This window comes from Arachis hypogaea, chromosome 16 (genome assembly GCF_003086295.3).
Source record: "Arachis hypogaea cultivar Tifrunner chromosome 16, arahy.Tifrunner.gnm2.J5K5, whole genome shotgun sequence".
NCBI lineage: Eukaryota > Viridiplantae > Streptophyta > Magnoliopsida > Fabales > Fabaceae > Arachis > Arachis hypogaea.
Genome location: NC_092051.1, coordinates 23,172,758 through 23,187,185, shown reverse-complemented (window position 1 = coordinate 23,187,185; position 14,428 = coordinate 23,172,758).

The following is a 14,428-nucleotide window of genomic DNA, read 5'->3' as shown; positions in this document are numbered from 1 at the left end:
AGAAAGCAAATTTTCAGGAGCTTCACATTCGAAGATGAAAAAGAAGAAAATTCAGGATGGAAGATGTCATTAGGTGAGTATGTTGTCTTGTTGGAATCTTTGACGGTTACTAATCCTGTAAGATGGTTTATTGGTTGCCCCTCTTCAAAGGTATGGAACATTATTTATGATAGTTAGACAAGTATAAGGTTCCTTTGTATCTCTGATATTTTGATTTTTTGGTTTCTGTAAAATCGAGATTGCAATTATTTTGTTTGGGTTGATGAAATTGACGGGGAATAGCAAAGTTTGGCAAGGTGTTTGATTAGAATACTCAATATGAATGTGTTGTTGCTAATCAAGATGTGACGATTGTTCCAATAGACCACAGGGAGAGGAATGTTAACATGGCCATGAAGATTGAGAAGAAGATTAAAGGTGAAATCAAAGCTATGAGAATATGACTTATGTCTATGGTTATTTTTGTCTAACAGAACTAATCAATTATGGGCATACGACGAGTTATGATCTCTGTAGTTACTTTTGTCAACAAATCAATTTTTTATAGTTACTTTTGGTGGTTTAATCTTTTTTATATGTATCATATAATTTTGATTTTTGTAGCATATTTATATTTTTATATTATATTATATTATATTATATTATATTATATTATATATAACGGAGATATTAAAAAGGTTGGTGTTTAACTTTTTTTTTTTTTCTGAAATATCTTTTATTGTGAGTAGTATTATATATTTTAATTTTTTTATGAATTAAGTCTAACTAAATTAAATAATAATATTTAAAATAATATTAGTCATAATTAATTTTTGTTATATTAGACTAACTGAATTAAATTTAATTAAAAATAAATTTGAATATATAATATTATTTTTTATTATATTTTATATATATAATAGGAATATTAAAAGAGTTGGTGTCCGACTTTTTTTTTAAAAATATCTTTAATTATATATAATTCATTTCTAAAATTTAAATCCAAAATCTTTTAGTTAAATTATAAACTACTTGCAATCTCAACCAATACATTTAACAAATAAAAGAATGAATTATTCCAGATGTTGGTGCTTATTAAATATTAATACATGCACTAGTATAAATAAAATAGTTTTTGAAAGTTAGATATTCTTAACGAGATTTCTTTTGTCGTTTTTAAAGTAAATGAGAGAATTCTCTCAAATTAATTCATATCACATAAATTATATTTATTTATTTCATTTGAAGTTTAAAAATGGCTATAAAAAAATAACTCTGGTTTAACTTATAATATAATCATTTATATTATTCTATAAGTAAATAGTTATTTTTAACCATGAAAGATTCGAACACTAACAAAACTAATCATAAAAAATTGAAACTAAAGTTATATCCATATAAAATAAATTTTGTTCGACAAAAATAACTAATCGTTAAATTTTTATTTATGATTCGATAAATACCCTTTCTCCTATCCTAAACCGATTCATTCCTTTTCTCTTCCTGCCACTCCCTCGCAGACTCTGCAATTTCTCTCCTTTCGCAGCCGCCACCGCATTCGCAGTTGTCTCTGAATCAATCGCAACCACCCTTCCACCTTCTCCTTCAGTCATATCAACTTCTTCGGTTGTTCACTTCCATTCAAAACATTGAATCAATAATCCCAAAGTCAAAGCAATAATGGTATGTTTTCCCAAATTGGCTCCAGGACAAATCCTTTTTTCTAACCCAAACGTATTCAACTTATCAACTTTCTCTTCTTTTTCAAATTTTTTTTGCTTAAATTGTGTTGGGTCATTCCATAGTTGAGGATCTCTATGAACAGCCTAACTATTTACCAGAAAGATAATGAAAGATATAGAGCTTGATGATGTGAATGACAAAACCTTTGTGGTAGCTCCGGGGAGGTGGAGCTGGTGTCGAGGAGGCGCTTGGAGAAGACGAAGCAGAAGAAGAAGCCGATGAAGGTGACTGTGCTTCGAACTTTGCTTGTTCGATCTCGTCCACGTTTTCGGCGAGGAGGGCGATGGAAGCTCCGACAATAGCGACACCACCCTCGTCAATCATGATGGAGGCGATGTAACCATCGTAGAAGGTCTCACCCTTGGAGAGCTTGTCGCTCTCGGATTTCACCCAAGACACAATTTTTTCCTCCGTCATGGTTGAGTTCAGTGTCGACATGAACATCTCCCAGATCTTGGCACGGACCCACCGGGAGACACTGGAGGCCTACAAGTGCCCGAGAAGGCCGAGATGCGGGAGAGGGCAGTGGAGGAGAAAGAAGAAGAAAGGAAAGGAGTGCGGAGAATGTGAGCCATCTAGAAAATCGAACAATGCAGAGAGAATGACCAATAGCGTTGGGTGTTGAACTTTTATGATCTTCCATTCAAGGTAACAAAAAGAGAGTGAATGTGAGTGAATTCCATTGAAGAGTTCTTTAATTAGAAGCTCCAATTAAAATTGTTGTTGTGATTTGAATTTGTGGTGGTTGTGATAATATACAGCTGAAAGAGGTGAGAATATAGGAGTAGATTTGGTGGGATGGTGAATTTTACAGCGGAGGTTGGGTGGTTATGGAAGAAAAATAAGGAAGAAAGAGAAAAGAAGATGGTGTTATGGAATTATGAACAAAAATTTAATAATTTTTTTTTTTTGTGGAGTGAAACTTATCTTATATGGGTATAACTTTAGTTTCAATTTTTCATGGTTAGTTTTGTTAGCGTTTGGATTTTTCATGGTCTGAAATGACTATTTATTCATTATTCTATTAACCCTTTCTCTTTCTCTGATCTCTCGATTGCCAAATTTTATATAATCATTCAATCAATGTTCTGAAAATCGGTTCGGACCGGTCGATCGAACTGGTTGAACCATGAACCGGACACAAGAACGATTCGGGAAAACAGCAAAACCGCAAAATCTAAAAACTGAAATTGAACCGGTGAATCGGTCGGTCGAACTAAACCGTGACCTGGCCGGTTTTTTGCTTGGGCAGCAAAACGTTGCCGTTTCAACCTCTGGAACCCTAAACCAGTAACCAAATCCCTAATTGCCTTCTCATCGAGCTTCAGAACTCAGAAGTGAAATGAACTGAGAATTGAGAGCGCCTCCGGCCTCTCTGACTCTCACACAGGTTCTCATCGTCATCGAGCTCGTCGTCCGGTCATCCATCACATCTGTCGAGCCACCGCGTCGAGCCATCGCCGTCAATCCTTCAAACAACCACCTAATCGCGCAGCAGCTGTCGTTCGTTGGAACAGCCACCTCCGCCGCACAACAGCTGTCGCTGTCTCCCACTCTCCCTATTGCATGTTCTGTTGAAGCCTTGAAGGTGCCTTCGAGCTTCCAGAGTTCCAGGTAATTATTTTTTTTAGTTATGATTGTTTGATTGAATAACTGTTGCATGTCTCTGTCTCCTGATGAGTTTGATTAAGTTGTTCTTTGATTTTGTGAAGCTCTGTGAACTGAACTCACTGAAGTGTGACATGATGAACTCTGAAACTGTGAAGTGTGAACTCTGTCTTCCTATTTTATTTTTCTTTTAACTGTGTAGTGTGAAACTGTGAAGTGTGAACTGATTCAACTGATCCTGCTAAACTGAACTGTGAACTTTGGTTAATAATTATTGTTTACTGATTACTGAACTGGTTTTGCTTTGTTTACTGAACTGGATTTTGTTATTTGTTGAGTTATTGTGAATAATTTTTAATAATTTTGGATATTGTTTGTTGTGAACTTGAGAGTTGAGATTATTGGGTTGGATTGCTGGTAATCTTTAGGTATGGATGAGAGAGACAACGGTGATCCAACCAAGTAGAAGTGAGGAGAACATGTGTCTGAGGAACTGGAAAGCAGCCAGAATGCAGAGTCCGTTGTAGGACAACAAGTGCAATTGAGAGCGGATGAGAACTTTGGAGGGTATAAGTTAGCAAGAAGGAAAGGGCTATCTTAGGCTTAGAGCGAGGTCTGAGAGGTATAAAAGATTGCAACATTTTATCAATAACTTGCATTTGCATGTTTTGGGAAAATGAAGAAAAGAAAGAAAAAGGATTATTCTTTGAACTATGGCAGGACTCTAAGGGAATGAGAAGGTTAGGAATTTTAAGTTTTTAACATCGTTTTTGGCTTCCACTTCAGCTCTAATATCCTTCTCAAGCTTTTGCAGTGATGACACCAAACGTACCAAATGGCATTGGTTCAAAAGAGGGTGGAAAGGTAAAAAAAACCTATGCATTGTAGCTGCAAACACCATTCTTGGTGAATTAATATACTCTAAAAGCACATTGTGACTCAAAAAACATGAATCCTGTTCGAAGTTAATCAAAAAAGGAGATAATTTGAGTCAAATAGATGGAAGTTAATAATAAAGCACCTTTGTTTTAAAGTTTACATTAGACTATAATTATATTTTCATGTGTTTATTTATATTTTATTATAAAACAGTTTTTTCGGTTCAATCACGGTCGAACTGGTTAAATCTATAATCAATAAACCAATAACTAAAGCGGTTCGATAACCAATTCGGTTTTCAGAACCTTGCATTCAATAGATATCTTATGTAAAATTTTCTTTCTCATGATAATCTTTCTCTTTATCTTATGTAAAATTTTCTTGACTTGCTAATAATTATTCTGTTTAAGTTTAACATTTTCTCAAATATCTTTTAGGATAGAAAAAAGGTCAAACAATCTGTAAGAATTTATGTTTAATTTGGTCTAATCTGATAGAAATAGAATCCAACACATTGGCGAATTTTTCTTTTGACAATGGAGGTCAATGGTCCCTCAAGTCTTTTGAAAAAAAATTAATAATTTTGTTACATGTAGTATTAATTATTCAATTAATTGATATTTTTTATTTTTTAACTCAAATATCTTAGAGTATCTGAGTTTAATTTTATACACGATTGTAATAAATTATAGTATATTAGATTAATAGAAGAGATGAACTTAGATAATTGAGTTTCTTAAATTTTGACTAACTAAAACATTGAGTTAAATAAACACATCCTTTTTTAAATGAGTAGAGTATCATCAGAATTTATTGTTTTTGACCATCATTTTTAGTCATAAACTCAAATTTTTTTAGTATAGTAATCTAATAACATACTTTAGCCCATACTTTTAAATATTAATGACTAATGTAGCACCCTAACTTTTAATACGTCATGATCGTACCAAAAGTGAGGCGTTACTAACCTGTTTTCCTTATTTACTATTTAATATTTAGCCTTTAGTTTGATTTCGCGTTTCAATTTTAAGAATATGCCGAAAACTTTTTTTTTTTATTAATCAAACTCAATCATCAAAGAACACCAAGTAATAACAATCACATAATTATTAATAATAATAAATATTGTACAAAAGAAAACAAAAAAAATTCAGATACCATTCCTATCCTTCTATATAAAAATTAAATCTTAATAACAAAGGCGAGGGAATTCTATGAAAGTAACTCAACAAATAACTTAACTCAAATAAAACTAATAACCGTCCGCAAATTCAAACCGAGTCTTCGAACCTGTGTCACTGAAAGGGTGGAAGATTTTGGGGTGAGAACAAACCACGCATTCTCAGTAGGGAATGGGAATGCCGTAAGAGTAATGAAATAAAATGCAAATAATTAACTTTACTCAATAAAACTATATTCTTATCAAACCTTTTGAAAATACTTTTTACTATTACTTTATATAATTAATTACCTTCTTTAAATTTCCGAACTTAAAACAAATCTCAATCACAACCTCAGTTCTCAATCACCTCAATACACAAACTAATAGCACTGGAAACAGATCAACACACAAACAAATAACAATAAGACAAATAGCACAATCACAGAGAGACAAGATAAGCAAACACAATCAAATGCATATGTGCAAATAATGATGATGCATGTCTAGTCCTATCGCAGGTAATGAGCTCATTTGTCGGTTTCGACCCGCACCCGACGCAATCCAACTCGCAAGTCGGATAAGGCATTCCAGCGACATAACCTTTGCAAGGTTACAACCTCTTGCAGGCGCTGATTCTCCAGCTGAAGTATGTCGAACATGACCTCTGCAAGTACTTGCAGGTGCTGATTCTCCAGCTGAAGCATGTGCCACTTTCTCCTAGAAGCCATTCCATACACACGGGCATCCCTCGCACAATCATTCACACATAAAGCCCGCGGCCTCCAGTGAGCGTTACGTATCGCCGTCCTCACTGAGCCGTCTCTATCATGTCAAGTGAGCGTTACGTATCGCTGTTCTCACTAGACACTTGGCACTAAGGCCCAACAACACTCAATATCTTTTCAGTCACTGCTCTCTGCTCTTCTATGACAGAGATCTCTTTACTTAATAAACCGGATTCAAGTCATTTTTATTTAAAACCAATACCTCTTTTTATAACCTTTCCAAACCTCTGAAACCACTTTATTTACAACAAGTTTTTCTTTCATACAAAAACCAGTTCTTTCTTAACCATGATTTTCCCAATCCAACTTCAAAACCATTTCAGATTTAAACCTCTTTAAAAGAATCATTTATTAAATAAATCTCACGGCAGGGTCTCGAGACTTTAGGGAGGACGACAATCAAACTCAAAACATAAAGTCTTTCTTAATAAATCAAACCCAAACGTAAATATTTTCTTAATAAATCAAAAGCCAAATAATACAATTTCTCAAGTCCAACCTTTTTCTAAATATTTCAAACAAGTTCTTAAGTTTCATAATAAAATTTCCACAGCATCTCCCCTAAACCTCGAACTTTGCCACCCTTTTTGGGTCCCAACCGAACCATTCTCAATTTCTTTTCAAACATTTCCAAAATCAGAAATTATTTTCAAATCTCAGTTCAATGCCAACAAATCAAACTGACTTTCCAACTCAACAATAAGAATTCTCAACATTCTTAAACAATCAAGAAATCAAATACATATTCATCACATTCAGTCACAAATGCAATTCAAACTTATCATTCAGTCATTCCAAACAATCATAAATTATTTGCATATATCCACTAGACTTCCATGGCATTCATAAATTAAAACAGTTAATTTCAACATGAAATTCCCTATCTTCGTACGAAATCAGAATCAACAAAAATTTTGGAGAAATTTTCTGACCGAACTGCTGAAGAAGAAAACGTCAAAAATTGTCTGTGCCTCCTAGAGCTCCAATTGGCCGAACTCAAAGGAAAGAGGAGCTGGATTTAAAGGGAAGAGGAGTTACGTCACCGTCAACTTCTATCAGACAAAAGTAACGCCAACATGTAGAGAAGGAAGATACAAACACTTTTATCGAATTAAATTTTTTATTGGAATTATGGATCGCAAGAAATCGAAACCAGAAATTCAGAAATTCCATCGTTTCTCAATCTCTTTCTCTCACGGCCTTTCTTTCATTTTCTTATGGTTTCGGTCATGAATGAGAAGAAATGAAGAAGATTAAGGATAATAGTGATTTGTGGTGGTTAAGGTTGCGTTAAGTGTCAAGGTTGGATATATACATATTGCATTAAAGCCACGTTTCATGATTATAAGGGAATGGTTATCTTTAACAATATATAATAGGAATACAGAAGGTTTGATGTTCAATATTTTTTTCCTATTTTATCTCTATTTTTATAATCTAAAACTAAATTCTTAATCATATACTCACGTTCTATAAATTCTGCATTAACCCACGACAGAAATAATGTAACTGCTTCACTTAAAAAAATTGCTCACTCTCAATCGTAAGATTATAAAAATGGCTCCACTTACACTATAGTTTAAACAATGTAATTTTTTTAATTAAATGTACAAAGAATAATTTTTCTCTTTAAATTATTATGATACTATTTTAATATACCCTTGATACTTATCTATAATATATAATGATAATTAGTGTCTAAATTTAAATTCCAATATTACTCTTAAAGAGAGGTTTACTATTAAAATTTTTTTTGGTCAATTACGTTAAATAAAAAAATTTCTACCCATCTTTTACATAAACCTCATTAAGATATTTTTATTGGATGTAAATTATTGTTATAAATATTTTTATTAAGATATATTTTTAAGGAATAAAAGTAAAATAGTTCAATAAGGATAATTTTTTTAAAAAAATAAATGTACACTAATAATTTTTTTTCTTCAAATTATTAACGTACTTTTCTAATATACTCTAAGTATCTATACAATATATAATATCAATTAGCGTTCAAATTTAAGTTCCAATATTGTTATTAACGAGAGAGGTTTATTATTTTTTTAAAAAATTTACACAATAATTTTTGTATCAATATATCATGATTCATTTTAAAAATAATGTTTATTCATCTAAGTCATATAGTGTCTTAAAAAAATCACATTTAAATAATTTTTTTTATCTTTTAACTATTTTATATTTTTAGATTCAAAACTTTGTATTTTTTTATTCAAGGTTTATTTTTATATTTTATTTTAATTCTGTTATTCAAAACTATTAATATGAATTTTAATTTTTAGGATAAATAAAAAGATGAGATTTTTTTTATAAATTAAATTATTGAAAAACTTACTTATTATAGAAGAAGTCAAGTGTATTTCTTGATTATAAGAATACATATAATTCACTTTTGAATGTAATCAAAATAAATATAAATTTATTCAATTTTTTAAAATTTAAATTAATTATTAAAATTATAATATAATGAGTGTACTCCTATACAAATATAAAAATAATTTCATAACTATTTTTTTTGTTAGGAAAAAACATTACTTAATAAGCATAAAGTCTAATTTAAACAACTATAAATAAGTAAAATAAGTAACAAAAAACGAACATAAAATTTAATTTTTTTTGTTATATTTTTAGATTCAAAACTTTGTATTTTTTTTATTCAAGGTTTATTTTTATATTTTATTTTAATTCTGTTATTCAAAACTATTAATATGAATTTTAATTTTTAGGATAAATAAAAAGATGAGATTTTTTTATAAATTAAATTATTAAAAAACTTACTTATTATAGAAGAAGTCAAGTGTATTTCTTGATTATAAGAATACATATAATTTACTTTTGAATGTAATCAAAATAAATATAAATTTATTCAATTTTTTAAAATTTATATTAATTATTAAAATTATAATATAATGAGTGTACTCCTATACAAATATAAAACCCATTTCATAACTATTTTTTTTGTTAGGAGAAAACATTACTTAATAAGCATAAAGTCTAATTTAAACAACTATAGATAAGTAAAATAAGTAACAAAAAACGAACATAAAATTTAATTTTTTTTGTTATTTGGTATAAAAATAAATATAATAAAATAAATCATTGTTCTCATACATAATGACATAAAATTTGACATTATCCCTTTCTAGAACTATTTATTTTTTTAGTTTTTATTCTTATTTTTGTGCTTTAATTTAATTTTGTTAAACAAAAAAGTTCTAATATTATTTAACTTTAATTTTTAACTTTAACCACAAATAAAAATATATGACTTTGTATGTATTAAATAATAAAGAAAATACTCGGAACAGAAAAAGTTAAGTTTACTCTTTCATTATATTTATAGGAGTGTAAATTATTCGCACAAGTGTTACAAGACCTTTTTTTTTTTTACTTTATTTTTAAATTAGTATTCACTTTTGATTGTAATAATTATGAATTAATACATGGTAATAACTAATTGCTATTGTAGAGAAGATAGAAGAAGAAGAGAGAACAAGCCAATATAAGCATAGGGATGAGCCAATAATAAATATGTAGATAGATAATTGTAAGAAAAAAGAATAATAAAAACAAAAATTAAAAATTCTAAAAGAATAATAAAACTAAAGATAATTGAAATGTTGAATATAAAATTATTAAAAATAAAAAATTTTTAGCCATTAAAATTATACGAAAGAAAAGAGTGATTTAAATATAAATTTTTATATCTACTCTAGATTAAATAAAATTGAGAAATAAATAAATTTATAAATATTTATAATTTTTTATCTTCATTGTTACACATAATAACAACTTAATGATTTAAGTATTATACCTAAATTAATTTAAATTTAATTATTCTATATATTAAAAAAATTAAATAACTTATAGATTTTTTTATTTTTTATTTAATTATTCTATACAAAATTTTTGAATGCTTGATATCTTAATTTTTTTTTTAAAATGATAAAATATGATTTAACAAGCAAGTATGAAAAATAAATATCTAAATAATAGTTATACATCTAGATATCTAAATCAAACAAAAAAATAATTTTTTTAACAAATCTTTAACAACTCTAAAGTTAATATAATGGATAGTTATAGATCAAGGCGATGAACAAAAATAAGAGCTACTATAATGATACGGTGGTAATTGATTGCGGTTGGGGTTAATAGAAGAAGAAAATAAGAAAAGGGAATAAAACAAGGTTAATAATGACGAGACAATAATAATTATTAATATAATTTTAATTTTAATAAAATATGATATAAATAAGATCACGTTAATATTAAAATAAAAGAATACGTATTAAATAAATTTAAAAAATAAATAATATATTAACAAAAAAGTTAAAATTAATTTCTTAAAAACAATAAAAAAGTGGCTGAGCCGTTAATATGTATTAAAGGGTTACAAGCCACGTTCCCCTATAACGATGATAATGAATTATTATAAGTGAATATATATATATATATATATATATAAAACAAATCTTTCTTTGTTTTTTCCATGGCTTCGGCCACTTCTCTTTTTTTTTTCTTAACATTAATTAATAATAATAATAATAATAATAATAATAAATAGTTTATTATTATTATTATTATTTTAATTTTACTTATTAAAATAATTTTTAATAAATAGTTTAAAATAATAAAATAAATTATAATTAATTTAAATTTTAATAATTATAAATTAATTTAATTATTTTTAATAAATTAGTTTCTAAAAATAAGAGACTCCAATTTATAAAATAAATTATAACTTATTTATATTTATATTTTTAAAAATGTGAATCGTTACAACTAGTTGCTAGACAAAAATAATAAATTCTAATAATCTTCTAGTATATTTCATAAACTTTTTAAATTCTTAATTTTGTAAATTTTTCTTGTGTACTTAACTTAATATTAATTTATTCTTTATAAGTTTTTTTATTAAATTTTTTTGGCTAAATAAATACATTCAAATATTCAATAATTATTGTTATTTTAATATTTATCATTCTAACTACAATTTTTAAATATTTTATAGTTTATATATTTTAAATTTTTTACAACTATAATAATAAAATAATTAAAAAATTGATACTTTTTTAAGAAGAAGACTAATATTCTAGAAAGAAAAAATATATAACTTCAATAATGTCAATTTCAGTTAATAGTTCTATAACTCTAATAATTTATGAAAAAATGGGATATAATTTTTAAATTTCAAAGAGTCAAATTTAATAACAAGTTTGATTTTAATTGTTTGCAATGAGATTCTAAAAAATAACTTTAAATTTTGTAATAACACCCTAAATGAAGCTAGATAGACTCATTTGAAGTGAAATTTATACCAAAATTATTTAGATAATTATTCTTTATCTTATATAAATTTTTATCCTCAAATTATGTTTCGCCACACTTTGACACAAAGTATTTTAAAAGTTTAAATATGAGAGAGAGAGAGTTGTGTGTGTGCGTGTACGTGGGTGTGTAGGTGTGGGTGTGCGTGCATGTATGTGTGGGTGGTGTGTGTAGGTCAAGTCGTTTTAGACTCGTGATAAATTCATATTTTACTATAACTTTAAATTGAAAAGAGTAAAATTTATCAATTTAACTTTGTGGGTGTGTATATATGAATTAACTCTTTTTTAGGCTCGTGATAAATTCATATTTTACTATATGTGTGTGTGGCTCAGCTTGTTTTAACCTTATTGATAAATTCATAATTTACTATAACTTTTGAATTGAAAAGAGTAAAAGTTATCAATTTAACTTAGTATGTGTTCGTGTGTGACTTAGCTTATTTTAGACTCGTGATAAATTCATATTTTACTATAATTTTTGAATTGAAAAGATTAAAATTTATCAATTTAGTTCAGTATGAGTGTGTGTGGCTCAATTCGTTTTAGGCTTATGATTAATTCATATTATACTAAAATATTTGAATTTAAAAGAGTGAAATTTATCAATATGTGTGGGTTAACTCGTTTTAGACTCGTGATAAATTCATATTTTATTATAATTTTTGAATTGAAAAAATAAAATTTATCAATTTAACTTATACTTAGCTTTCTAATTGCATACTTTTGTGAAAATTCTCTTAATTGAGCTTAATAGATTAAACATTTTTTTGTTTTAAAAATTATCAAATTAATTTCATTTTTATTTCATTCAATACCTTGATATGTTTGTTTAAGTTGTTTAAGGTTTAAGAGGCAAGAATGACTTGGGAAAATAAAAAGCATGCGGAAGTAGAGATTTCGCGAAAAAACAATGGAAAAAGAAACGACTATATACACACCTATGAAAAATTATATTCAGGTGCGTGTGCACCCACTTGTACGCACACGTAAGTCTGATCACGTGCCTCATTTAAAATGGTACATGGCTTGTAATTTGGAGGTTATTTTAGCCCATTTTAAACCACTTTAAAGCCATATTTAAAGCAAACATTGAGGGTGATACTCATATACACAAATTTTTTCTTTTTTTTTTTTAAGGTTTAGGACCTTAAATTTTAGAGAGAAAAGCTCTAACTTCTCTCTAGAATTCAAAAATTTCTTATGAATTTATCTCTTATTTTTAGGTTTTAGTTTGTTTGATTGTTGTCCTTAGTTTCTAATTTCTTGTTTTGCTACTCTAATTTCTTAGAATTTCTTGTTACTTCTTCTAGTTTGCTATTTTAGATTATGAATCCTGGTTGAATTCTCAATTTTCTTTAACGAATTTAATATTTTATACTTTATTCTTACTTACTTAGGTTGTTATTGCTAATTCTTGTATTGGGTAGTTATAATTTTTTATTATTTTTGTAATTTATGAAGTTTTGTTTATATGCTTTTCAAGTGTTTGATCAAATATCTTACTTAATTATAGAGTAGATTTTGCACTCTTGGCTTGGGTTGGAAACTTGGGTAAAATTGAATTACTAATGTCCAAGTTGATTGATAATTTAGAGATATTAATTAATCTTATTTTTACTAACGCTATTTTTTTACTAATTCAATTAGTAAGTTGGTTAGGACTTGTGAATTAAGATTAATTAAGTTTAATCGATTTTTCTCAATTTGTAAAGGTTAACGAATTGGATTTACTCTTTATAATTATCATGTTATGGTTAGTGACATTGATAATAATATTTAACCATCAATCCTTTTCAAGTTCTTTTTCGCATTTAAATCTATTTTTTTACTAGTAATTACCTTAATTGCTCTTAGTTTAAATTCTCTTGACATTTACTCATTGTTTGCTGACTTTTCTCTTTTAGTTTCTTGTTATTTATATTGTTGTCAATTACGAATAAATCTCCGATCCTCAGATCCAATAATTAAGCACTACATTGTAATTTTTAGGGAGAACGATACGGGGTTAAATTTTTGATTATTATTTTAAATTGTGACATTTTAAACTAAATTTTGATAGTGTTAATTATTAGTTTAGAGCTACAACAAACTTGAGCTTTTTAACTTGTGAATTTTTTAAATTGGTCTTTAGTACTCATCAGTTCGACTCCGCTTGTTTTATTAAATATGCCAAGTTTTGGCTCTTTGAAAAGTCTATTAGTTAAAAAGGCCATGTCATATGCTTTAAAAAAAGCCTATAAAGTTCGCCGGATCATCAAAATATTTTTTTGTAAAAATAAATTATTTTTAGTTTAGACTTTTAGCTATTTACTTATATTAAACACAAAAAAAATAATAATAATCAAGACTAGTTAAGATTGTAACTTTTTTGTTAAAAAAAAAGTGTATAACTTGTAAATATGGTTATGATATGTGTCTAACAATTAATATATATAAATAAATTATGCTTTGCAAATTATGAAATATAAATTTTAGAATGCATTTAATATCAATTTAAATTTTTTAAGCGTATTGTTTTGAACTCTAATTCACGAAAAAGGTTTTTCAAATAGGCTCGTAGGTTTATCGGATTTAAACAAGCTAGACTCATACCTAAAAAAAAGCTTGTGAGAGATAACATACCTAGAATTGGGCCATCTATTTATAGCATGGACCAGACTTGTCAAAACTAAAGCTCAACTTGGCTCTTCCATTTTCACTAGGAGGATGTGTGTGTTGAAAAATAAGTAATTTAATGGATAAAAGTACTTAAATACCATGAAGGATACAGGATATAAATTCAAATCCTCACATTAAATTTTTAACATAATAAATCTCTCTCTCCCCCTCCCTCCCTCTGTGTGTGCTAAAAAGAGTATGTGTGTACGTATGTGTTGTCTCTGTGGCCATGTTACAGTAATGAATAGAGAATGGACATTTGACAT